General features: G+C 36.4%; 2 non-coding genes across 2 annotated transcripts; one reads left to right on the forward strand and one right to left on the reverse strand.

The window, feature by feature from the left end:
- Nucleotides 1–10,564: 10,564 nt before the first annotated feature.
- Nucleotides 10,565–10,671, reverse strand: LOC119473070. The gene has a single exon (XR_005202234.1). It is a non-coding gene; the product is annotated as a U6 spliceosomal RNA (small nuclear RNA).
- Nucleotides 10,672–10,694: 23 nt separating this feature from the next.
- Nucleotides 10,695–10,801, forward strand: LOC119473068. Its single transcript, XR_005202232.1, has one exon. It is a non-coding gene; the product is annotated as a U6 spliceosomal RNA (small nuclear RNA).
- The last annotated feature ends 15,813 nt before the right edge of the window (nt 10,802–26,614 follow it).

Consider the following 26,614-nt stretch of genomic DNA (forward strand, 5'->3'; position numbering starts at 1 on the left):
CAAGTGGGGTGTTGAAGTTTCTAGCTGTTATTGTAGTCTCTCTCTCTCTCTTTAGTTCTAACAATATTTGCTTTATATATCTATGTGTTCTTCCCTGTCCTTTTCTCAAGAAGAAGGAGTATCTTATTCTGAAGTCAGTACATCTCTCTGCAGGCTTCAGAAGAAGATACCCCTTCACATCTGAAGCTAGCACATCTCTGAGTCTCACCCAAGGCCAATGGCAAGTACTACCTGTCTAAGGCTCCTGATTGCCATGATGAATCATGCCAGGACTGGTTCTTTGCCTACAAGACAGAGGGTTTTTTGTTTTTTGGTTTTTGGTTTTTTTTTAACCAGACTGTGTCTAGAAATATCATTCAGGAACTAGGGTCTGGAATGGGGTCCTCAGGACTCTGCCTGGTGCCCCATGCTACAGTAGATGGGCCGGTACCTAAGTTGCAAGAAGAAGTCCTTCTTACTCTTCTCTCTTCCTCTCCTCAGGGTGGAGAAAAGTTCTCTCTCCTGGAGCTGTGAGTTGAGCTGCCTGGGTTTTGGAGAGGGGTGGTGCAAGCACTCTCATGGCCACCCTGGCTGGTCTCTTACTAAGTTGCATGCTCCTCAAGTCCACTGGCTCTGAGCCCAGCACAACATCATGTCTTGACTGTGAATTGCAGTCTTTGTGGCTTACAAGGCCTTGTGATTTTACTTAGAACCCCGGAGCCCTTTAGCCTGAAATAACAGGACTTGTAGAATTCAGGTTCTGACTGCTAAAATGAGCAATTCCTTTATGGCTGAAGCTGGTCTAAATGTACCCTCCATGGACACAGGCTGAGTTCTGCCCAGTGTTGCTTTCTGCTGTGACACAACAGCACCGAGTTCCAGTGCAAAGTCCCACACTTGCTGTGCTCTCCACACTGCAAGTGCAGATTCTCCCTCCATGCTGTGCAGTCACTGCTGGGGGATGGGAGAGGGATGGTGGTAGCAATCCAAGACTATCTTTCCTACCCTCTTCAGTGCCTCTTTCAGTGACATGAAGTTAAAACCAGGTACTGCAATCACTCACCTGATTTTTTGTTTTTATAAAGTGTGTGTGTGTGTGTGTGTGTGTGTGTATAGCTGTTAAATTTGGTGTTCTTACCAAAATAACAATCAGTGGAGGCTTCTATTGCTTGCTCTGCTTCCTCCATATCACATTTAGTTGTCACATCTCCTTATGTTCTTCCTGGCTGTAACAGTTTCTCAGATTTGCTTTTGATGACTAACAGTTTTGAAGAATATTGGGTAGGTATTTTGTAGAATTGCTTCATCAATTATGATTTTTCTGATATTTTTCTCATAATTAGACTGGCATTTTGGGTTTGGGGAGAAAGATCACAGAGGTAAAGTGCTTTTTTTATCATGTTGTACCAGGAGTACTATCACCATAATGTAAACAGTTGATGTTGACCTTGATCACCTGGCTAGGTAGTGTTCGTCAATTGCCTTTTTTACTAGAAAGTTACTCTGTTCTTTCTCTTTTACCATATTATAGTTTTTAGAACAAAGTCACTATGCAAAGCTCACACTTAAAGAGTGAGGATTACGTTCCACTTCCCTGAGAACAGAGCCTGTACATACATGATTTGAAATTATTCTGTATGAGAAATTTGTTTCTCCTCCCCTATTTATTTATTCAATCATTTATTTAGTTTAATATGGACTCTTGGATATTTATTTTATACTGGCTAATAATCTAATATTACTTTATTTTGTTGCTAAAATTGTGAAAGTTTGGGCCAATGGGAGGGCTTGCACTTGGCTTCTGTGTCCGTTTGACGTATCTCCATCATTGTGGGTTTTTGATTTATTTTGAGCACTTACTGTTCTAACACTACAAGATGATGCAATTTACATCATATATTACCTTCACTAGTATCCAGTGACCCATTGTTCCTTTTATTAGAGTATAATCTTAGAAATCAGATCTGAGTACTGGGCATATTCTTTGCTTTTAGGGTGTTGTTGCTTCTAAGCTATCTCAACTGGTAGAACAAGGATATATTTGTGTATATTAACTCATGTATATATAAATGTTTCTAATTAATCATTTGTATCTATATTAAAACTAATCATGAGTTCATACAGATGTCTCCAACTCTATTCCATCCATTACCCCATGTATCATTCTAGCCTCTCCTATTGGCTTATTTGTAAACTCCCACTCTCCTAACGGTTAGACATCTGGCTTCTACCATCTGCCAGCCTTTTACTTAATTTTTCAATTCCAGCATACATGGATATCAATATATCAATATTAGAACTGTTAAACTCTACTACTGTGGGAAAAATGTCTTATCAACTAGAATACCATGCTTATGTACATTTTCTCTTGCTTTTAGTCTTACAGACACCGCATACTTCCAAAGTGACTTAAATCAGCATACCTTTCCCCTAATCTCTACACTTGTTTTATAATTTGTTAATTTTTTGGAAAAATCATTATATTAATTTAGATATACATTTATGTGGGGTAAATATTTGGAGAATTTCAGTCAAATGTTGGGTGGGTTCTGTATTGTTGTAGGACTTATAAAAATTAGAGATGTTTTCCTATTTTAAGTTAGTTTGCTCATTTAAACTGTCATATCAGAAAGCGAAAAATAAGTCCTCAAGATATAGAAACCAGCCAAAATATTTTGTTGTCTCTTTATTCTGTTTCAAACACAGTGACAAGCAATATCCAGATATTACCTGCACTTTCCTGCCCTCTGCTTGAGGGTGAGATTCTTTAATTTTCCAAATGGTCTGGAGTTCCAGAGGTAGGAGTGAATGACAAAGGTTTTACTCCACAGCTAGAGCAGAGCCTCTACCAGCAGGACTGGGTTAATGGCAGAAGGGGCAAAAATGTCCCAATTCTTTTTATTGCTTTCTTTCAGGCAAGAAATTGTGGGCTCATGGTGAGACTCACTCATAAGCCTATGATCTCATTTAGAGCACTGAGGGCAAGTTTCTTCTTATACTTCGTAGAAATAGAAAAAAAAACAAGGCTTATGCCTAGAAAAACAACACAGGCACTGTGAGCTGAGGATTTACACACTGCTGGCTTACGCATGGGTGGTGGCAGATATTTCAGGTTCCCCAAACGAGATTTTTCTCAAGGTCTACTATAAGACATTCATCTTTCTACACGGAAAGAGCTGCATAGAAACCAAACACAAGTGTGTTTGGAGTCAAATGAATGGTTTTGTGGATGAACGCATCCACATATTGAAAAGTTCTTGGGTATTAAATTCCACATCTAGGAAATCCCATTGAACTACACAATAGAATGGTTTGAAAATCAGCCTCATTTAGGTGATTCTGAGAATACCCTTTTAGGATGTTGACAATGCTGTTATCCTTCTTAAAACAATCCTTAAGGACTATATTTTGAAGTAAGCTCTTAGGTTGTTGTTCCATGATAAAGTCATTTTCTAGGCAATTCCCTATGGAATTGGCAATTTAATTTCAACAACTACAGAGATGATCCTGATAAAACCTCAGCACAGATCACCAGCAGCATAATTCTTTTTTAAGATAAAGGATAGGTTACTCCATGGCTATTTCATCAGGATTGCTTACCTTAGTGGTCATTGACTACATTTGTTTACAGACTGGTCCTTTAGTGCCCTGCTGGGACTATTTCCATATTTGTGTTACCTGCATTACTCCCTATGAATTTTAACTGCTATTGTGTCCCTAGAATTCATACTCATTGACCCTATTATGCCCCAGGAGCAACAGTAAAGAAATCCAATATAACCTTCTCACAAAACAACCTAGGCTCAACGGTATGATTTGTATCTATTAGTTTTACCAAATATATACAATATATATTAAATTATACATAATACATAATTTCTCTCTCACCCTCTTTCTCTCTCTCTCTCCACTCTCTGCAGATAGCTTATGTCCAGCTGTACCATACATGGCCAAACATCAGGTGTTTCTAGAAGCTCTTGATCATATTTTACCTTTATAAATCTGGAACACCTGGCATACTGCTTATTTCCATCCTTATTTAGGAAAACATGCCATAAATGTGACTTTTTTTTCCCTCAGACAAGTCACAACATTGATATCAATGGCATCTCTAGCCAGAAAGCAAGGTGAGCACATGAATTGGGATAGCACATAGACATAATCCCATTGAGAGCACATTATTTGTATTATTGAGAATAGGATTGTTTTAAAATTTATATTGTGAAAATTGATTTCTTTTGTTATTAATAATGAAATATCTTTAGATTCTAATTTTTTCGATTTGGGCAAATGTCATTAATATAATGTTTTAGTTTAAACATACGATTTATGGTTTAAAATGCTGTTTTAAAGAAACAGTATAATATAGAGGTTAAGAAGGTAGGCTCTGGAACCATACTGCCTGGTTTTCAATCCAACTGCCCTGCTTACCAACTGGTATTATGTGATCTTAAGCATGTTATTTATCTTTTTGGTGCTTCAGTTTCCAGCAAAAACTAGTTCTACATTATACAATTATAGTGGGCATAGCAAAAGAATTAATAGATATCAGGTTCTTAGAAAAAATATCTTGATACAGAGTAAATATTTACTAAATGTCAGTTACTCATTATTGCACACCTATCATACCACAGTCTATTTTAATTTGTTTGGTAATATACTTTGGTTTTAAATAGTTACTCATAAATTACGTGGTATTTGTGACCAAATAGAAGTTGTAGAGTATATCAAATTCCTAAATAGTCTGGTTTATCATTATTATTATTATTATTATTTTAGATAGAGTATCACTCTGTCACCAGGCTGGAGTGCCATGGCACAATCTTGGCTCACTGCAACCTCCACCTCCTGGGTTCAAGTGATTTTCCTGCCTCAGCCTCCTGAGTAGCTGGGACTACAGGCACATGCCACCATGCTCAGCTAATTTTTGTATTTTTAGTAGAGACGGGATTTCACCATGTTGGCCAGGATGGTCTCAATCTCTTGGCCTTGTGATTCACCCGCCTCGGCCTGCCAAAGTGCTGGGATTACAGGTGTGAGCCACCGCGCTCAGCCTGGCTTATGTTATAGCCCACAGCAAAACTTTGAAGAAATTGAAAAATAGGACTACTTTTCTTTGAAATTATAGTTTAAATATCTACCACCTATTGGAGTAATAATCCATAAGCTATACTGCAATCCATATAAAGCTGAACCTCCTGCTGTTACTCTGATGTCAACCTGAGCATAATGTGTAACTGGAGAACAAACATACAAACAAAAACGTAACATCCCTAAAATTCAGAAAGCAGTTTAGTTTACTAATATCTCTGAAAAACCCCCAAAAAGGAGTTTTGGTCTTAATACGCAACAAAATGTATTTAAATCCTTTTTCTACCTATCTTCTTTTTTTTTTTTTTGAGACGAAGTCTTGCTCTTGTTCCCCAGGCTGGAGTGCAATGGCATGATCTCTGCTCACTGCAACCTCTACCTCCCGGGTTCATGCGATTCTCCTGCCTCAGCCTCCCAAGTAGCTGGGATTACAGGGATTTGCCATCACATCCAGCTAATTTTTGTATTTTTAGTAGAGATGGGGTTTACCATGTTGGCCAGGCTGGCCTCAAATTGCTAACCTCAGGTGATTTGCCCCCTGTGGCCTCCCAAAGTGCTGGGATCACAGGCATGAGCCACCGCGCCTGGCCCCACTTATCTTCTTTTTCTTTTTTGAGACGGAGTTTCACTCTTGTTGCCCAGGGAAATGGAGCGATGTTGGCTCACTGCAATCTCTGCCTTTTGGGTTCAAGGGATTCTCCTGCCTCAGCTCCCTGAGTAGCAGGGATTACAGGCATGCACCACCACAGCTGGCTAATTTTGTATTTTTAGTAGAGATGGGGTTTCACCGTGTTGGCCAGGCTGGCCTAGAACTCCTGACATCTGGTGATCCGCACCCTCCCCCCAGCCTCCCAAAGTGCTGGGATTACAGGCCTGAGCTCCCGTGCCTGGACCCACTGATCTTCTTTAAGTCCTGTACCACATGTTAGAGCAGCTCACTCTATATTCATCCTCAGAATTTCTTAAAATGTGCCCTTAGCCGGGCGCGGTGGCTCACGCCTGTAATCCCAGCAATGTGGGAGGCCGAGGCGAGTGGATCACGAGGTCAAGAGATCGAGACCACCCTGGTCAACACGGCGAAACCCCGTCTCTACTAAAACTACAAAAAATTAGCTGGGCATGGTGGCGCATGCCTGTAATCCCAGCTACTCAGGAGGCTGAGGCAGGAGAATTGCCTGAACCCAGGAGGCGGAGGTTGCGGTGAGCCGAGATTGTGCCAGCCTGGGTAACAAGAGCGAAACTCCGTCTCAAAAAAAAAAAAAAAAAGTGCCCTAAAAACGGCCTGGATTAGTCCTTACCTTTCTTGCCCTCCTTTCCTGTAGGATCAATATTTTTCTTCTGCAAGCAACTCTTTGTCATTTCTGGTATAAATCAATCTAGCTCAAACCCCTTTCATTTATTTATTTATTTGGTACTCCGATCTGCACAACACAATCTAGACATTTAAGACTCAAAAAAAAGTTATTCATGTGATCAGGCCAAGAAAGAGGATATGAAGGTTTATATGTTGGCTTACACTTGTAAACCCAGCACTTCGGGATGCAGAGGCAGGAGGATCAGTTGAGTCTAGGAGTTTGAGATCAGCCTAGACAACATAGTAAGATACTATCTCTACAAAAAATAAAAAGTATAGCTGGGCATGGTGTCACATACCTGTAGTTGCTGCTACTTGGGAGGCTGAGGTGGGAGAAGTGCTTGAGCCCAAGAGATCGAGGCTGCAGTGAACCATGATTGTGCCACTGCACTCCGGCCTGGGCAACAGAGCAAGACCCTGACTCAGTAAATAAATATTTTTAAATAAACAAAATTTAATATTTTCTACAACAAATGGAGCTATAGAAAAAATAGACTATATAATTAATAAAGACACATACATACATACATACTCAGTAAGTATTTTTCAGCCCATACTTATGCTTACTAGTCAACTGACAAAACAAACATGGAAAAACAGCTATAATGATAAATTCTGGTTTCTTGAGACATGCGAAGTCTAACTTTAGAAAGAACTTGATGATCAACTGATTCTGGTCAAAAAGTACTAATTGGTTACATCTCGAAGTGGTTACATATCAAAAGTAACACAATTAAGCATGTGTTTTGGATAGTGTCCTTGTTTCTAAACACTGTAAAAAATAATATTAAAATCTTGCTTTATCAGAAGATTTTGTTGAACAATCCTTTTAGAATCTGAATCCTTGTTTGGAATCACTACTCATTTTATTACTTTGTTTGTTTTTTTGAAAAAAATGAGAGAGAAATTAAAATCTTCTATTGGAACATAAGAGAGTGAGACCAGCAATACTGCATAGTATGTTTTATTGTTAATGCATCCTTTCATAATGAGATAGTAGAATCAGGTGTAAGTAATTTGATATGACCCTTAGCTGTTAGCAAGTGGTAAAATGTTGATTGGCTTATACTGTTGCCTAACCACACCCCCAAACAAGTTTTCAGGTTAGGAATAATTTTTGAAATAGATTACAGATAGTATAATCATATGGTAAATGTTTGGAGTTAAAGTGAAGATAAATCAATAGCTGAAAATATTCTTGGTGTAAATAATAAAAAGTATTCTAGGGATGAAACTGACACTTTTTGGGCTCATGAGCACTTATTTAGATATTTAGAAGAAAATTCTGAGCTATGTTTTATTCTTTATCATAGAAAAGCATTTTTTTCTGAAATACATGGATCCTTTGAAGTAAATATATAAACAATCAACAGCAACAGTTTTTGTACCTCAAGTTATTTATCTGACTTTGTGAAGCAGATATATTTTTCTGGTATGCAAAGCCTTAACAGGTAGGTATCAAAGATGATTATTTGTCTTGATTTTTTGCCTTAGGAAATGGTTTGAAGTCGATCTAATGATTAAACCTTTAGGAAAAAAATAAATCATTCATATCCTCCCTGTGTGATTTATTGCTTTTATCACAACTGGATATTAACAATATTTCCTAGGCACTATAGATAGTGCTTTATGTTTAACTGTAAGAGAAGTTTGTCTAGAAAAAAAAGCAATGTTGTTTTACTGGTTCATCAGGAGGATAAGCCCTTTTAAGAACCACTATACAATGTCAGTGATTCAGAGAAAGTCCTCTTACCCTTTTACCTAGAGAGTAGTTGTCAGTTAATGTTAATTCTTATTCCAAAGAGTCATCCTTACTTCCTGTTAGTAACATTTAGTAAATTCTGAAGATATATGCAAAATGTAAAGTTGTGTCATAAATTATGGCCATTAAAGTGTTACTGTACACAGAATACACCTTACTGAAATCATGTTTAGCTTCCCTTCTATTGGATACTTTTTGTGCTCATATGGAATTATTGTCTTATGATACTTAAAGCAAAGGAAAGCAAAGAGTTCAACACAAAGTAGAGAGAGGACAATAGTAAGCTCTCAACTGCCGAGATTAGTAATGTGCTTTGAGTCTGCAGAAAATCAAACAGTGAGGTACTGACTTAATAGGGGGCAGGATCCTGTTTGTCATTCACTGTTTACTCACAGTTTCAACACATTTTACTGTTAATTAACATCTTCAGTCTTTATACAGTTTTCTTTGTACAAGTAAGAATAGTACTGTAGACTTTTTATTAGACTTTTCAGAGACCCACAGATCTCTGAAATTGTCTGCTCTTGCTATGAAATGTGTAACAAAGTAGCCGATAGCAGAGTATTTTCTCCACTAAGAGTCTGATCCTTACTCTAGGTCTATTCTAGTGCTGTTGAAAAAGTAATTACTAGTCTTAAAAATTTGTCCTAAGAAAGCTCTGTATTGATATAAAAAAGTAGGACCAGACATCTGGTAGACATAGGCTACCTACAAAGTAACAGAAGAATGTATGTAATATGCTTTACTTATTTGCTTTGTTGAAGCATATATTTTCTGAGTTTTATAGTTTCATGTCTATCACTTTGTCGTTGACTACCTTATTTTAGCAGAACTCATCTTCCAGTGGCTTTCTAAGAAAACGTTTATGGACTTGTTTATATGAAAATGTCTTTTTTTTTTTTTTTTTTTTTTTTTTTGGTGAGTCAGGGTCTTGCTCCGTCACTCAGCACACCTGGTATGATTTTTTTTTCAGTCATTGTTCTGGCCATTTGGCAGGCCTTTTTCATGTGGAAATGTATATTTTTTCATTCTGAAATTTTTACTTAAATTGTATCCTTAATAATTGTATCTGAGGCATTTTCTCTTTTCTGTTTCTGAAAATTCTGTTGGTCAAACAGAGATCTCTTGGTTTTGGTCATTTATTTGTTTTCTTCAGTGGTGAAATTTTTCATAATTTTATTAAATTAGTAAGAAATCTCAACATGAATATTTAGAAGTTCTGTTTAGTACATTTTTTCATAACTGTGTTTCTAATTTCTAAGAATACTTTCTTGTTCTCTGAATGTTCCTTTATTTTTCAGCCCTAGCCAACACATTGTTTGCAGCTTTGTGAGTGACCTTCAGGCAGAGATACCTAGCTTAGTCATATCTGGATCTTGACCCACAAAAACTATGAGATGATAAACGTTGTTTTAAATGCTAGGTTTTGGAATAATGGTTTATGCAGCAATAGATAACAAGCAAATACAACAAAGCTTTTTGGTTTTCTTAAAAATATATATTTTTTTCCATGAGAAAAGACAAGCAACACAGCTGAATATAGCAGTATTCTCTTAACACAGGGCAAAAAGAATATTTTATATACATTTACTATTAGTGTTTTTGTCATTTTACATAGATCAAATTATAAAGAATGAATATTAATATATTTTTTCATTTCTATCATTCATGAATTGCTGACTCTCTTATGATGTTATTAATGGCTGTTAATGAATGTCCTACATTCTCAATTTGTTTAATTTCAAATTACTTTCCATGTTGCCAGTCTGTATATTTTTATTTTGTTCTGAATTGTGAAGATAAACTTTTAAACCACAAAATTTCAAATGAGCAGTGTATTGAAAGCCCCCCACTGGCCAGGTGCAGCGGCTCATGCCTGTAATCACAGCACTTTGGGAAGCCGGGCAGAAGGATCACTTGAGCTCAGGAGTTCAAGGCCAGCCTGGGGTAGCCCGGTGAGATCCCATTTCTACAAAAAATAGGATGGTGCATGCCTGTGGTCCTAGGTATTTGGGAGGCTGAGGTGGGAGGATTGCTTGAGCCTGGGAGTCAAGGCTGCAGTGAGCCATGATCATACCATTGCATTGGAGCCTGGGCAACAGAGTGAGACCTTGTTTCAAAAAAGAAAAAAAAAAAAGCCCCCCACCCCAATACTGTCATTACCAATGACCATTAAGGTGATAAAGAATGTAATTATGACCAGGATCAGCATGAATTCCATGTATCTTCAAATGCACGTTCACTGAAGATGCCATGATCAGTGACAAAATTAGTGAATAAAATGGGAGTCCTGTATACCCTTGTTCCTTCTTTTATTTATTTATTTTTGTTTTTCTGTTTCTTCTTTTTATTGATTTTTATTACTTTTAAAAAATCTACTTAAAATGGAATACTTCACAAACTTGCATGACTTCCTTGTTCAAGAGCCATGCTAATCTTTTCTGTATCGTTCCAATTTTAGTATATGTGCTGCTGAAGTGAGCACTTTTAATAAATATATTTTACCACATGCTCACTTTGGCAGCACATATACTAAAACTGGAACGATACAGAGAAGATTAGCATGGCCCCTGCGCAAGGATGACACGTAAATTCGTGAAGCGTTCCGTATTTTAAAAAAAAAAATATTTTACCACTTGGCTAGAAACTAAGAAGATCTGATGGACTATAAAAGAAGTGCTGTCATAAAGAAGAAAAGGCACCGTAATATAAATCAGACATAGGCAACATATTCAATGTCAGTAGTAAAAGAGGTCATTTTAAAATCATGTTTAAAAAAGTAGGTAGGAGTGGAGCAAAATAGCTGTTATTGAATAACCATTCTGTGCCAAGCACTGTGCTAACTACTTATGTGCCATCTCATTTAATCCCCACAATAATGCTGTGAGTTAGGCATCTCACTCTCCTTTTGCAGATTAGGAATCTGATGCTCAGTTGTTAGTGCCAGGGAGTTAATAAGCAATGTTGTTGAAATACAACCCCAGATATGTGGGACCCCAAAGCCTTTCTTCTCTCTGTGATTCCCTAATACAAATGAGGAATTCCATTTCAGAGCTGATATGGTTTGGCTGTGTCCCCACACAAATCTCATCTTGAATTGTGATACACACAATCCTCACGTCAAAGAAGGGACCCAGGAGGAGGTGATTCTATCATGGCGCGGTTTTCCCCATGCTGTTCTTGTGATAGTGAGTGAATTCTCATGATATCTGATGGTTTTATAGGCATCTGGCACTTTTTCCTGTTTGCTCCTCTTTCTACTGCAGCCATATGACAAGGTCTAACCTTGCTTCCCCTTCAATTTCCATCATGACTGTAAGTTTCGTGAGGTCTCCCTAGCCATGTGGAAATGTGAGTCAATTCAACCTCTTTCCTTTTTAAATTACTCAGTCTCAGACAATTCTTTAGCAGTGTGAAAACCTGCTATCTTAATATCCCTCAATACTGTTACTCATTTCATAAATATTTAGCTTCTCCCATATGCCACAGTTAGTTCTAGGTGCTATGGATTAAAAAAAAAAGAGTTTTACTTCTGAAAGCTGACAGATATTGTTGATTTTCAAACAATAAGTTATTTTTTCACAATTCATTTTACAGTTAAAAATATCATTGATGCTACTTATTTTAGTGACTGCTTTTCTCCTGTGAATAGGAGTCAAGTCTGATAACTTTAGTTGCAATCTATGCAATAAAATGGGACTCAAAATTCCTGTCACTTTGTTCAGCAAATGTTGAATTAAATAGCAACACAAATAAATAATGAAGGGCCACAGCCACAGAGTAAACCAATTAAATCAGACATAAAATTTAATGAATGCCCTTTCTTTGTTCTAAAAAAAACCAGCAAGTATTTTTAAGATTGACATTGTTTATCTGAGTAATCTCAACTCTGTTCATTTGGCACTCATTCTGAAGACATTATTGGTTTCTGATGTGGCATGCTGGAGAAGTAACTCAAATGGACTATAAAAGAATAATGTGATCTCTGAGGAATGCTGAAACATTACTGTGTTATTTTTAAGAAGCATCAACCAATTGTGAAGAACTTTGTGTAGGTGTTTTGCTCAAAACTTGATGTGCAACTCACTGGTTTAACATGTGTGGCACAGAGATAATTTTTCTGGAATGATGTGTTTCCTCTAAAAAAAAAAAAAAAAATGACCCCAGGGTGCAATCAATGCACTGTTTCGTTTCTTCCCACATTTTCACAGCCTGTTGTATAATACATAGTATATGGCTTTTGTTAGAAAATGCAAATGACAAAACAAAACAACAACAAAAAAACCTTAGCGTTGTCATTGAAAAAGGATTCAAAATTGTTTAGAAAACTGGCCTTACTTTAAAGAGCACGTGTAAACTAGTTATTGCAACTTCTCTGGAGTATCAGAAACTTAGTCTGTTTTTTTTTTCCGTTTCTTTGTTTGTTTAGTTCTAAATTTCATTTGGCTGTTTCTGATCACATAGCGGGCTAGGTGCCTACATTAATTCTCCAATAAAAACAGAGAACATTTCTGATAAAATATATTTAATAAAATTTTCTTAAGTATATCAATGAACTGACAGTAAACTAGGAAACTCTCAGGTCTATTATCTAAGTGAAGTCAGGAATTCAGAAAGGTAAGTGGAGAAATGGAACTGGCTTCCTTCCTAATCACATTTCCTGATGGCCTCACAGGGACAAGAAGCAAATTCAAGGCATATATCTAAGATGAGAAGTCTAATAGGAGGACATTCCTCCTCCATAAAAGGAGGATGTCAATTGGCTCTGTAAAGGTGAGCCAAAATCAAACCTTCCCTCCTCACCTTAATCCCCAAGGAAACAAGGATAATCAATATTCTTGGACACAATTGCTGTCCTGGGAAGAGAGAATGCACATAGCTAACACAGCTGAGAATATGAATTACAATCCAACCCTCAGGCTCAATGTGTACTAGAGGTTCAGTGTGGTAAGACAGGAAAAGAAAGGACTGGGGAAAAAAATTGTCATTATTTGTAGAAGACATAGGCATATAATAGTAAAAAGTTTATAAATTACTAGAATTAAGAAAAAAATAGATAATGTTACTAGATTTAAAATGAATCCATTTTAAAGAAGCAATTCCAATCCTATATAATCTAGTAGTTTTGTTTGTAATGGCAAAAAAATGTAAGCAACTCATGTCAACCAAAAGTGAAGTGAACAAAAATTTTGGTATAGGCAAATATTTGAATAATGTGCAGTGGCAAAACAGAAGTAATAGCAGCTATGTATTGTCTTGGATGAATCTCACAAATGTATCAATGTATATGAGCAAATGGAGCAGGTCATAGAAGACCCTAATTTGTATAAATAGGGATTCACTTATACAATGTCAAAAACAGGCAACACTAAACAACTTTTTGGTTAGGAATACAATCTTTGACGATACAAAGATAAAGAAAAGTAAAAGGATTCTTATAAAAAGAAAAGACACTAAATACAGCTTTGACAGAGGAAATTTTTTTTTTTTTTTAATTCAGATTTTTCTTTTTTTTTTTTTAAGATGGGCTTTCATCATGTTGGTCAGGCTGGTCTTGAACTCCCAACCTCAGGTGATCCGCCCGCCTTGGCCTCCAAAGTGCTCGGATTATAGGCGTGAGCCACCACGACCGGCCAACAGAAGAAATTTTGAACTCTATTTGGCATTGAAATTCACTGAAAGTGCTTTGAGGGTTTCCTCGTTAATATACATGTTGTGAAGGTTCTGGTCCAACAGAGGATCTGAATTTTACATGTTACCTTTTTACATCCTTACTTGTCATTTCATAATACAAAAGTGTATTTAAATATGATTTTTATTTTTAAAAGTAATATATGCATACAGTTTAGAAAAGCAAATAGTACAAGGTTTCTAATCAATAAGCCCTAATCCTCGGTCTTAGCTCTCCCCATCCATGAGATGTCATTTTAATTAGAGGCAAGAAATTTTAATTCCTAACTTTTTTTCTCCTTTCATTTACCTCTGTATTTTTATTTTAAAAGTTATATGTATGTTTATATACATATATAATTTAAAAATATACATTGGTAAAGACTGGGGTCTCATTATATTGCCCAGGCTGACTCCTGGACTCTAGCTATCCTCCTACCTCAGCCTCCCAACGTGTTGGGATTAAAGGCATGAGCCACCATGCTTGGCCACCTCTGTATTTTTAAATCCTACATGTATACTGGTATTTCTTGAGTTTTTCAATTTCAAGCATATATTGAGTTTCTAATTTAGAAGACAAAAATGTAGTACTATAACACATATGTTCTGTCTTCATTCTGCTTGTATAGTTATATCATGATTTTTAATAAGCTGGATTTATTGCTTTTATTTTTGTGATGGGAAAGACTATTCACTAGTGAGCCACATAGTATGCAATGATTATAGTTACTTTTCTGTACAATGTTTGCTTTTCTAGGAACAACATTTGCCTTGTTGTATTGTTGTTGGCTTTGTTTTTCTGTAATCCTATCACTACGTCTCTCTAAACTCTCAAAGATAATTGCAAGCAAGTCATCACAATATGGCCAGGTGTTTCAGTTGATCTACCATTTTCCTTTTGTTTTGTAGAAAAAATTCCAGAACTATTTTGGCTTCTATTCCATTACGACTGCTCTCTGGGTCTGCTATTCAGATCTTTCTCTTACTGTCATCCAGATAATTCCTTCATTTCTCTTCTGTTTTCATTCATTCAAGAAATACCCTAGAAAGCTATGTACCAGGCAGTATTATGGATGCTGGCGATAAACTGATGAAAAACAATTAGCTACTTTGATGGAGCTAATATCTAATGAGAAAAGCATAACATTAAAAAATGTGATAAGATGTTAAATTGAAAGTTTCCAATAAGACATGGAGGTAGCAAAGTGAAGTAAAAAACCAGTATTAAAATTTTCACAAGAGGCAGTTGAGAAGTTCTTGCTCCATCCTTTAACTGCTCAAAAAATAATCAGATTACAGAAAACTTTGTGACAAAGGATCAAGAAAGGATGTTTTGCTTATTTATTTTTTAATATTAGGTGATCAGTAAAGATCTCTCTTTACATTACTGATATTTGGGCAGAAATCTAAAGGAAATGAGTGAATAAGCCATACGAGTATCTAAAGAGAAGAGCATTCCAGTCAGAGAAAATCAAAACTTCAAAGGCCTTGAGGTAAGAAAATGCTTAACGTGATTAGGAATAGCAAGTTCTCTATGGATCAGAAGGGCTTGGCCAAGGGAGGAGAAAGAGTAGATGGAGATTAAATCAGAGAGTGAGATGGTGGCTTGACTGGAATGTGGATCACTGAATGTGATAAGAAATGGACGGATTCTGGATATGCTTGTCAGTGGAACAGGCAGGATTTTCTGATAGCTTGAGTGTGATACATGACTGAAAGAGAGAAGTCAAGAATGATTTCAGTGTTTTTGCCTAAGCAACTGGAAATGGAGATATTTACTGAGATGGGGCAGACTCCAGAGGGAAGAGGAGGTAGGACATATTCCAAAGCTTGATTTGGAAAAGTTAAACTATAAAAGTCTTATTATCTATGCCGATGGAACTATCCAGCAGGCAGTTGCATATAGGAGTGTACAGTGCAGGTGCAACGTTAGGGACTGGAGATAAAAGTATGGGAGTCACTATGGTAGGCCTGGTATTTTAAAGTCACAGATCACTAAGTTCTTGTGGTGTATAAGCTGCCTACGTTTGGTGAGCTATGTCTTCCAATTCATTTTTCTCTTCTCAAACAAATAACATTTCTCTTTCAGGTTAGTTTGCCTTGACATTTCATTAAGCCTATTGCCTATATTCCTTACCAAATGCCTTTCCTTTGAGTATATCTACCTATGTCTGATAAGGCCTGACTTCAGGATATATCCTTACCCATATTCAGAGGATGCATAATCTCTTTTGGTTGTTTCTTGGTGTAGAAAAGAAGGCTGCCTACATTCAGAATACACATAAGGCCTCCACCCAACACTGTCTTCTTGTTTGTTATGGCTTGACTTAAGGCAAATTCTTACCTACATGAACTATAAGTATTCTTCCTAAAACATGCTTCCTTGAATAGGATGAGGTGAGATATCAAGCTAAATCTTTGTCACAACTTTCAAAACTTCTTCCCAGGTTCATCAGCTTATGTCTGAGTAGGTAAACCCTAACCTACAGTCTCCACACTTGGACAAATCAAATTCTCTGTGATTTTTAACATTCTCTTTGTCCTTGTGAGTTTGTCTTTTGTATTTCTTTATCATTTTAGTGGTGTTTCTGTAAGGAGCAGAAATAAATGCATTTGTTCAAGCTGTCATATTTAACAGGCCAAATCATTTTTATATCATAAGAATCCAGTAAAATGTTTCTTATAGGGTGTTTCTAGTTATAAAAAATGTGTATTATATGGGTAACCTTGCTTAATGGCAAATAACCTTCTTGAAATGATAAAAGAAGGTTTTTAAAATTACACAGTGCTTATTGATGGTAGTCTAACAATACTTTCGATGTTCTACAGTAATTTTGGAATCTACTAGAATGTTTTGACCATTATTGGGTTATAGTAGTATTGTTTTGATATCTGTATTGGAAAAACGATTACTTAGCTTTTACAGATAGAAAAACTCAAGTCACCAAATTCTATTACATAGATTACTTCTTCCAATTCAACATCATTTTTAGTGCTCTGCTGTCTTTAAAATGGGTTATTCTAATATTCGTGGTTAGTATCTACAGGAAAAGTATCTGGGAAATGAAAGAGCATATCAATTTTATTGTTGAGAGAAATATACGAATAAATTTGAAAACTGCCAGTAAAATATTAAATATTACAAAACACAAAGGGTATTTTAAATCCATGGAAAAACTGGCCTAGAAAACAGATTTTGAAAGTAGTAAAGGGCTAAATATAGAGCAGCTGAATAATTTAAATGAGACTATTATAACTTCACTTAGATGATGTTAAGTATTATATGCCAAGATTAATGGAAATCAACAAAACTATCTTTATATGAACAATTGATGAACTAAAAGATCTTGCCAAACAGCTACTCTTAGAACTTAAAATTGTATGCAGAATATTGTTGAATTATTTGTATATATGTCTCTCTTACGTGTTAACATGTCTCCCTTACCAGACTGTGAGTTCGTAGGGACAGAAGTCTTACTTATTTTAATTGTTCATTGGGCTTCCCATAGCATATAGCAAAGTACCTACACAAAGCAGATGTCTTTTACTGCACATGTTGGAGTAATAGATGGTTAATGATTTTATAGAGAGGATCAGTGACTCTGGAAGAAGAAACAATGTGTTTACTTCAACTTGTTTTCTTTTTGAGTTTTAAATCTAGCCTATGTATAGAAAGCATGATTCTTTTCCGCTCTCTGCCTGCCTCTTTATGTGTGGTCTGCATTTTACAGCTATACAAGTGACCAGGTGGGTAAAGGCTAAGTAGTGGTGAAATATTAGCAAGATTGTCGTGCCACATACCTAAGTCATTTCCTTCAATTAAACTTTTAATAAAGTTGATACTTTATCTCCAGCTATCTGATTCCTATATCTATCTCTCAGTTAGTTTTCCACCTTGGGTGGGAAAGAGTAATGTTTTTTATGGGTTTCTTTTACCAACTTTTAAAAGGTCATTCTCTTTATAAAATAAAAGTACAAATATACATTAATAAAATAAAATAGTGTGTTGGGTTTGTAGCAAAAGCAAGTGCCTCCGCTTTATTGCCTCTCTTGCTGTGATTGCCTGGGAGTTTCAGCTTTGCACAGGCAACCGTATTCAAATGTTTCATTTTTAATTGTCTTGGTAGTTTTCTTATTAATTTATTATAATACAACTATGCCATTATTCATCAAGCTATCTACTTTAGATACAATCTGTTGCCCTTTTTCATAATGCATGAGGATTTAATGCACTTACGTGATCCATGTACTAAGGCTTTATTAGATCCAGCATTATCTATACTAATATCACAATTGTGGGCAAAGAAATTTCTACTTATAATTATGATACAGACACACACACACACATATACACACATGTGTGTGTTTGGTATGCAATGCACACCAAAATTGCACAGTATAGACAGTCAATAAATATATATTGAGTGAATGTGTATAATTTTGGATTCAAGTCTTTTCACTTACAATGTTGTAAATACTTTCCCTGTTGTTAAACATTCATAGGAAACATTTTTTTTAAGTGGCTGACATTAACAGCATATGGCTGAACCATAATTAATTTAACCTTCAACCTATTATGAAATATGTAGAAGGTTTCCGATTTTGTTTTATGCCTTTTCTTGGTTGTGTATATGCTCGCAAACACAGTCATGGAAATGTGACATTTTCTGTAGCAGCCTTCCATACAGTTATCTCCAGCTTCCTATGTTTTGGGAAGTAATTTCAGTGGAGATGGTGGCCATATTTCAGTACCTGATAAGCAGCTCTATGGGATATGATGGGGATTTGTGCTGATCACAGAGGCTTCCAGACCCAGGCCTCCTATCCCTAAATTTGGCTATTGCCCTTTATTCATAAATTTCATAGTTCTACAGTAGCATAGTATTGCTACTAGAGGGTCAGTTTTGTAGTGCTCTGGCAATAATTTCTTGGGGCTCAGTTTAGAGCCATCTTCTTTGGTCTTTCTAACAATTTCATAAACTCCTGAATTCCTGTACTACTTGAAATACTTAGACTGGTTTTTGTTTCCTGAACTGAGTAATATCTGATCTAGCCAGTAAATAATAACGCGTACAATTTGGGGAAAGCCAGGATATTACCATAGGCATGTATAGCAGAGACTGCCGCTATCTACTAATATCCATTCTGCCTTTCTTCTCTAAGTCACTGAAGATCCTAGTTTTATTATTCAAGTAGAGACTCCACTTTTTAGCCTCTGCAGTTACATGTGTTCAGGTAAGTGTGCCTGGCCATCACTTTTTTGGTGGGGCCTTTGCCTGTTTATCTTTTCCACTGCCTAAGAAACAGATGTACTGGTGAAAGTTGGAGAAGCCATCCTGGATCCAAAGATGAAAAATCATTGTTGATGATGGCAAAGCCATTCTATCACAATGGGATCAACCAGATCTGGATCTATACATAACGGGTACATAAACTGCTATCTTTCTGAAGCTACTATATTTTTCGGTCCCCCCACTCCCTGCCTGATTTTTCTAGACACTTAGACTGTAATCTACAAAATTTGAGCCCAAGTCTGAAAATGCATGTTACTCTATTAACAAGTGTTAATTAGTTTAATGAGGTTGCACATATAATATGTTTATGGGAATAAGACTTGGAATAGCTCAGGCCGGGCATAGTGGCTCATGCTTGTAATCCCAGCACTTTGGGAGGCTGAGGCAGGCAGATAACTAGAGGTTAGGAGTTTGAGACCTGCCTGGCCAACATGATAAAACCCTATCTCTATGAAAAATACAAAAAAACCCATCTCTATGAAAAATACAAAAATTAGCCAGGTCTGATGCCATGTGCCTGTAATCCCAGCTATTCAGGAGGCTGAGGCAGGAGAATTGCTTGACCAGGGAGGTAGAGTTTGCAGTGAGCCAAGATGGTGCCACTGCACTCCAGGCTGGGTGACAGAGCAGGACTCCATCTCAAACCAAACCAAAACAGAAAGACTTGGAATAGCTCATCTATAATTCTTATATGAAAAGACTTCTGGCTGCAGGCTGATAACATGCCCTCAAGTCACAGGTAAACAAAAATTAAAAATTTTATTAAGAAAAGTCTCTTCTCACAAACCTGATCCCTTTTGCAGGCAACATCTCAGGTAAAGACACTCCATCTACCCATTTGCCCAAACCAGAGGCCAGAACCCAGTTTCCCTGCCTCTCCTTCACATCCACATCCATCCTAGCCTTATGCAGACCTTCAGTGCTTTGTAGATAAGAATCTTGCTTTCATCCTCTCTTCTTTATCACCACCATCCATCACTAACCCAGTCCACATCTCATCCTCTCTCTCCAGGTGCCTGTGAGGCCCCTGTCTCCATTTACCCACTCATTCCCAGGCACTTAGAAGCCTTCCCCATGCACAGATTGTGCTGAGCATGGGAAGCCCAGTGGACAATGGAGCAGGCTGACTGGTCTGCGTTTCTGGTCTGCTGAGACAAAGAGACGGACAATGACCACAAGTGTGTGAGTGAGGAGGCGAGCCTGGGTTCTGTGCAGGTACATGTAGGGATTTATCCCATACTCAGAAATTCTGGAGCAGGGCTGGACGCTTCATTTGTGCAAGGGCGTGAGGAGGCATTGAAAAATGAAAACGTGGAGTCCCTTGTTCACAAAGTAGGAAAAACTACTCTAAATGGTACTAAAATATAAAATTTTTCTTTCTGAGCATGGGAAGCCCAGTGGACAATGGAGCAGGCTGACTGGTCTGCGTTTCTGGTCTGCTGAGACAAAGAGACGGACAATGACCACAAGTGTGTGAGTGAGGAGGCGAGCCTGGGTTCTGTGCAGGTACATGTAGGGATTTATCCCATACTCAGAAATTCTGGAGCAGGGCTGGATGCTTCATTTGTGCAAGGGCGTGAGGAGGCATTGAAAAATGAAAACGTGGAGTCCCTTGTTCACAAAGTAGGAAAAACTACTCTAAATGGTACTAAAATATAAAATTTTTCTTTCTCTTTATTCTAATAATTTACCATTGTTACTTGCTATTTAAGGTCATTCTGAGTAAAGAAAATTTTAATTTTAAATTTTTAGCTGAGTTTTACTGTTCATCTTCACATTGTGCAATGCAAATTTTAAATACAAATATAAGAGTATCATATTCCTATGGAGAAACACTGAAATTACACAATTCATAATTTGCAGCTCATAGCATACATATACATTTTGTTCTTATCAGAACAGTAGAAATGCTGTGTAAAACTAAATCAAGGATTTTTATTTCACCTCTTGATAGTGGCAAGGCAAGGATACTGCTTTCTTGACACTGCCTTCAGCTTACTGGTGAATAAGGAAGAACTGAAAGAAAGGAACTATGGCTTTTCCTGTCTTTCCCTTTCTTTCCATGCCATTATTTTTGGCGTGAAGCTTGATTAATATAGGAATAAAAAATGAGTAAGAAAAGATATGACTGGGGTCATTAGTCTCTGGTGTTATTCACAAGGTCATTGCCTTCTTTCTGCATTTGAAGCAGTTCTCACATGGGAAGTGTGGCCTCCTGCAGACTCAGTTATAGATATACATGATCTGCTATGGCCTGGAGTTCCACTGATCTGTGCATCCTAGGGGCACTGGAATAGTATGTTCACAGCATCATCACCTTCTCTCCTTTTCTTGTGCTCCTGTTGTGCAGTCCTTCCAAAACACAAGTTCAAAGATATATAGTATTAAGATTCAAGGCAGACCTAGCAAAGCATTAAGCCTGGCACAGAGCCCTTCTGAGTGCCAGGCCCCCCATGACTGCGCAGATTATACCTCCATGAAGCAATCCTCTAGTCTTAACTGCAATCCACAGGAAATTCAAGGTTAAAAGACACCATAAGGACACAGACCACAAATCCAGGGCATGGGGCGCTGAAGAGTCAATGATCTGACTACTCCAACCAGCCAGTGGGGAAACAGGAGGGAGGAAAGGCTGAAACAGACTCTATCAAATGAAATGCAAACTTGTTTGGCTCCTGGCTGACATAAACCAACTGTGAAAACACATTTCTGGACAGTTAGTGAAATCTGAATGTGAACTTGTATTCGATGGTATAAAGGAAGTCTTTTGAATTTAGTTAGTAGTGAAGAAAAATCATATATATAGTGGTTATGTGGATAATAGGCCTGATCTATGAAAGGTACAGGCCAAGGTATTTATAGATCAAATGATAAGATGTTTGACGTTTAATGAATTTCAGAAAAAACGGGGGGAAGAGTTCACATAAAATTGGCAAAATATTGAAAAATTTTGAATCTGAGAGGTTCATCATTTTATTCTTTACACTTTTGTAAAGATTTTAAAATGTTTTGTAATGGAAAGAAGGAAATGCATGTGTGTGTATATGTATATATATATAATTGTCATTATGTATTATTTAAACAATTATTATCTTTGTTTATAGCAAATTCTGTTTTCTACACCAAATTATTACTTCTCTTTGCAACAAATTACTAAACAGTTAATGAAAACATTTGGATTTTATGAGAACATTGGCATGAAAATAATTTTCTCCAACTTTGTTTGTGTTCTTTTCATTTCTTAGAGCAATATGGAAAATTTCCCAGCATATAAGATATTTTAATGTTTTTTCCTAAAGATGTAACTATATATGGGTAAGTGGCTAATGATTCAAGTTTTTATCTAGTAACAAATTCAAGAGAAATCCTATTTATTGAAAATTCTATCAATAAAATTATTTGTGATAAATTAATTCCTCCTATAACTCTTTTAAGGAACACATGTTTTTCATATTATATTTTTTCTTACAGTGAAAGAAGAAATTAACATGCATACACAATGCACACGTAATTTAGAGACCTGTTTAGACATGAGAGTATATTGAATTTGAATGAATATGGCCTCAGATTAATAAAACCAAAGGAAAGGGAAACTATTAAAATCAAGTCTAAAGAAGCAAGGTTCAGTTACACCTGATGTACAGAACTTTCTAGACCACACAAAAAATATCTTCATAGTCAGACTGAATGCTGTAAACATGAGAGTGAATATATTTTAGCCTTGCTTTCAGAGCAGTGAGATTCTTGTCTTGCTGGCATCATACTAAAAGCAGGATTAGGATAGGACATTAGCTCAAGAGGCTTATTTGGAAAATTGCTTAGGCCAACAATTTAGGAGGGATCAGTAGGTGAGCTCTGTAATATGGAAACATAGTTATCTATACCAATTCAGATTCTTTTTCCAGACATGCAAGAAAACTTTCAAAGCTAAGAACTGTATTTTGGGTAATGTCCAAACTCTGACTTTTCAAGAAATTTTTCATCAGTAAGTGTTTGGTTTTCCAATCAAATACCTCCCTGGGGAAAAGCAAAATCATTTTAAGTGGGAGATCCCCCAAAATAAAAAGTCTTTAAGTAGAGATGTTAGAGGTTTATAGCTCCCTAATTTCATTCTGATTTGTTGCCTAGAGAAGAAAATGCCAATTTCAAAACTGGGAAGATTTGAAATACTTTACTCTCTTATTAGTTTATAAAAGTTGCATCTGGCTAAGTTCTATGAAAATACCGTATTCAAAGTTGCAGAAATGGGCAACGATGATAATAATATCCAATAGCTGTTGAACACTTTTTCAAAATTCAAGGCCTCTGCTAGAATTTTACATATGTTATCTCACTGCAAATCCATGAGTACAAGGTACTTCCTATGCTCACAGCCTTTTTAAAAAAATGTAAATATATAAAAAAATAAATTTAGATCATTGACACTGCTACTGTGGCCATATGTCTTTGGGACAAAAATTAGTTCTTTGACAAGAGTCCACTGTGTACAGAACAGACATAAGGAAGACCTAGCAGTCTATGACATGACCAGAAATGCATGTTATTATTGTAAGAACACCATGTATTAGATAATGGGATAATATCTAATTGACGGAATCAGATTCCGCAGCCAATAGTATTCCCTCAGAAATAGACTCAAATGCAGAGATTCATATGCAGTAGGTTTACTGTGATGTACTCTTGGGAACAATGTCTGGGAAGAGTCTGGGAGGAAGAATTAGGTATGAAGAGAAGTTCAGCTGTAATGCTCTTGCAAAAAAGTCTCCAGCCAATCATAGAGGACTCTGAAGCTGAGATGGTGCTTCAGAGTTGTCCCACGGATATATTAGGAATTCACCTTCCTAAGTTGAGTGCATCTTATTTAAGGATATGTAAGAACATGTGCAGAAATATTATCTGGAAAATATTAAAAATATTAAAAACTTTTTAAGAGTTCAAGAACTTTGTTTACTTATTCAAAATTCTCAAAATATTCTAAGTTCAACATTTTTGTATTTTCCTGTTGAATTAAACTACTTTTAAAAATTATTTGACACTCTGTATCCCTAACATATATTTCAGCTTATTTTTGCTGATATGAATATAGTGTCAACAGCTTTATTTTGGATAATATTCGCCTGTTTTATCTTTTTTCCATCTTTTCAATTCTTACTTTTCTAGGTTGTTAGGATTCTAATAAATAGCATAGAATTGGTCATTTTAAAATCCAGTCTGGTAGTTTTGGCTTTTAAGTGTAGTGTTGAGTTTATTTAAATTTATCAGTGTTTTGGGCCTTTTCTATAACGTTTCTTAGTACATTTTTATTTTTATTTTCTAATGCTTCCTTTTTCTTTCTTTTTTAAATGTATTGATTGTTTTCTCTCATTTAATTTTTGTCTCCATTTTTTAAATTAAAATATTCTATTTCTAATTTTCAAGTGGTTACATTTTAAATTTTATCATGTTGATTTAGTCAAGTGTAACATCTTAAACTCTGTTTAGAAAAATACAAAATGCTGAGTGCAGTTGCATATATCTGCAGTCCTAGCTACTTGGGAGTCTGAAGGCGGATCATCTGAGCCCAGGAATTTGAGTTCGGACTAGGCAACATAGTGAGATCCCATCTCTAAAAAAAGAAAAAACCCACAAAAATACAAAGATTACAGAACATTTCAACTTATTCTATTTCCTACCTTCTAATAATTGTTTCTAGTATTTTAATACTATGTGTTTTTAATCTTCACAAATAGGAATATTTTATAATCATTATTTTATGTAGACAGTATTTATTGAATTTTACCTTAAAGCGTCCCTCCTCTGTGTTTGCCCTCTTTCCTTCTCGTATCTCAGGTATTCTAAGTTTATTTTCCTTCTTCCTAAAGTTTAATGTTAAGAGCAGTAGTTCTTAATCTTCTCTCCCTTAGAAGGCTTTTTGAAATATGTGGGGACATTTTGTCATCACAGTGGCATGAGGGCACTCACTGGCATCTGTAGTGTGAGACAGGGACACTTAAACACCTTGAAATACACCCAGGACTATCACATACACAAAAGGATTGCTCTGGTTCTTATATGACTCTCAGTGGTTTCAATGGTTCTTTTGGATATTTCATGTAGAAAAAATGCTCTTGATACGTATCTGAGTCTAGGATCCAACTCCATGTATATAAATAGATACAGTATTTATAAATAGGACCTAATTCCATGTATATAAATATAATACTTATAAACATGGAATTAGAAATATAAATATATAAATATAAATGGAATATTTGGCACAGTTTTAACACACTGAATTTTTCAGGAATGCAAAAGCCATGTAAACAAGAAATTTTGTTCTGAATTTTACCGATAATAGTTTATTTACTATTTCAGAAAATCACATCACTAATGGCTATCTTAGTCTTCGTGTCTGAGTTGTCAATATAACCATCTGTGTTAATTTGAATATACAGCTGTCACATTGCTGGTAACTCTATTTATGTGTATGCACAGACACGCACATATACATATTGGGTTTTAACCATCACCCACAAATAAAGTTGCAAATATGCCTACTCTGCTAATATTTTTTTCCCCTTATGCAGTAGACAATCAAGATTTAGCATACATTTCATGAAGCTACATGCCGCTAGAGCTGGCAACGCTGAATCATACTTTTGCTTCTGGAAGTAATAGCGTAAACATCAAAGAGGACATGAATCCTGGCTAATATGTGATGTGTACCTGATACTAGGGAAGTAAAATATAAGATTGGATAAAGGAGAATTCATTGACATTGAACCACTTATCAGTGGGACGGCTCCATACAGCCTGGACATAACCATGGTCTGGTGAATTGATCTAGACTGGTAACTGGATGAGGGATCATTAATATCCACTGCAGCTTCCTGCATTATAATCTTTGTATATGATATCATATAGCGTCTCTCTGGAATTCAATTGCATCCTACCATTTGCAGGAAAATCTCGAATCCCTTAATGTGCCAACAGATTAGACCCTTCCAGATGTCACCAATTTACTTCTTTAGCTTCCTCACCTCCTCTTTCTAACCCTATTACCTCAAGTGACTACACTTGAGGCTCCAGTTCTTTGCATGTCCTGTTTGCTCTCTCTGCTTCTTTCCTCAACTCCTCTATTGGACTGAAATGTAATTCTGGGTCTCCACAGCACCTACTTGGCACATTTTTTTTTTTTTTTCCTAGCGTGACATTTCATTGCACTGTATCGTAACCTTTAATTTCTTTTTCTGTTATTCATTGAGGGAGTCTTCTTAACTCCTAGCGAGCCGCTCCGTGAAGAAAGTGGTAAGGCGTAGGAACTCAATAGGTGTTAGCTGTCGGAGGAAAATAACACTGCAACTTTTCAATACCCTTCACTCTTCACTTAAGGCTCGTCAGGCTACTTTCAGTTTCACTTCTACTATCTTTCTTTTACTGATCACTTTCTCTTCGGACTTTCTTCCCTCCCAACCACAACGCGGC

The sequence above is a fragment of the Cebus imitator genome, unplaced genomic scaffold (genome assembly GCF_001604975.1).
Source record: "Cebus imitator isolate Cc_AM_T3 unplaced genomic scaffold, Cebus_imitator-1.0 Scaffold130, whole genome shotgun sequence".
Taxonomy (NCBI): domain Eukaryota; kingdom Metazoa; phylum Chordata; class Mammalia; order Primates; family Cebidae; genus Cebus; species Cebus imitator.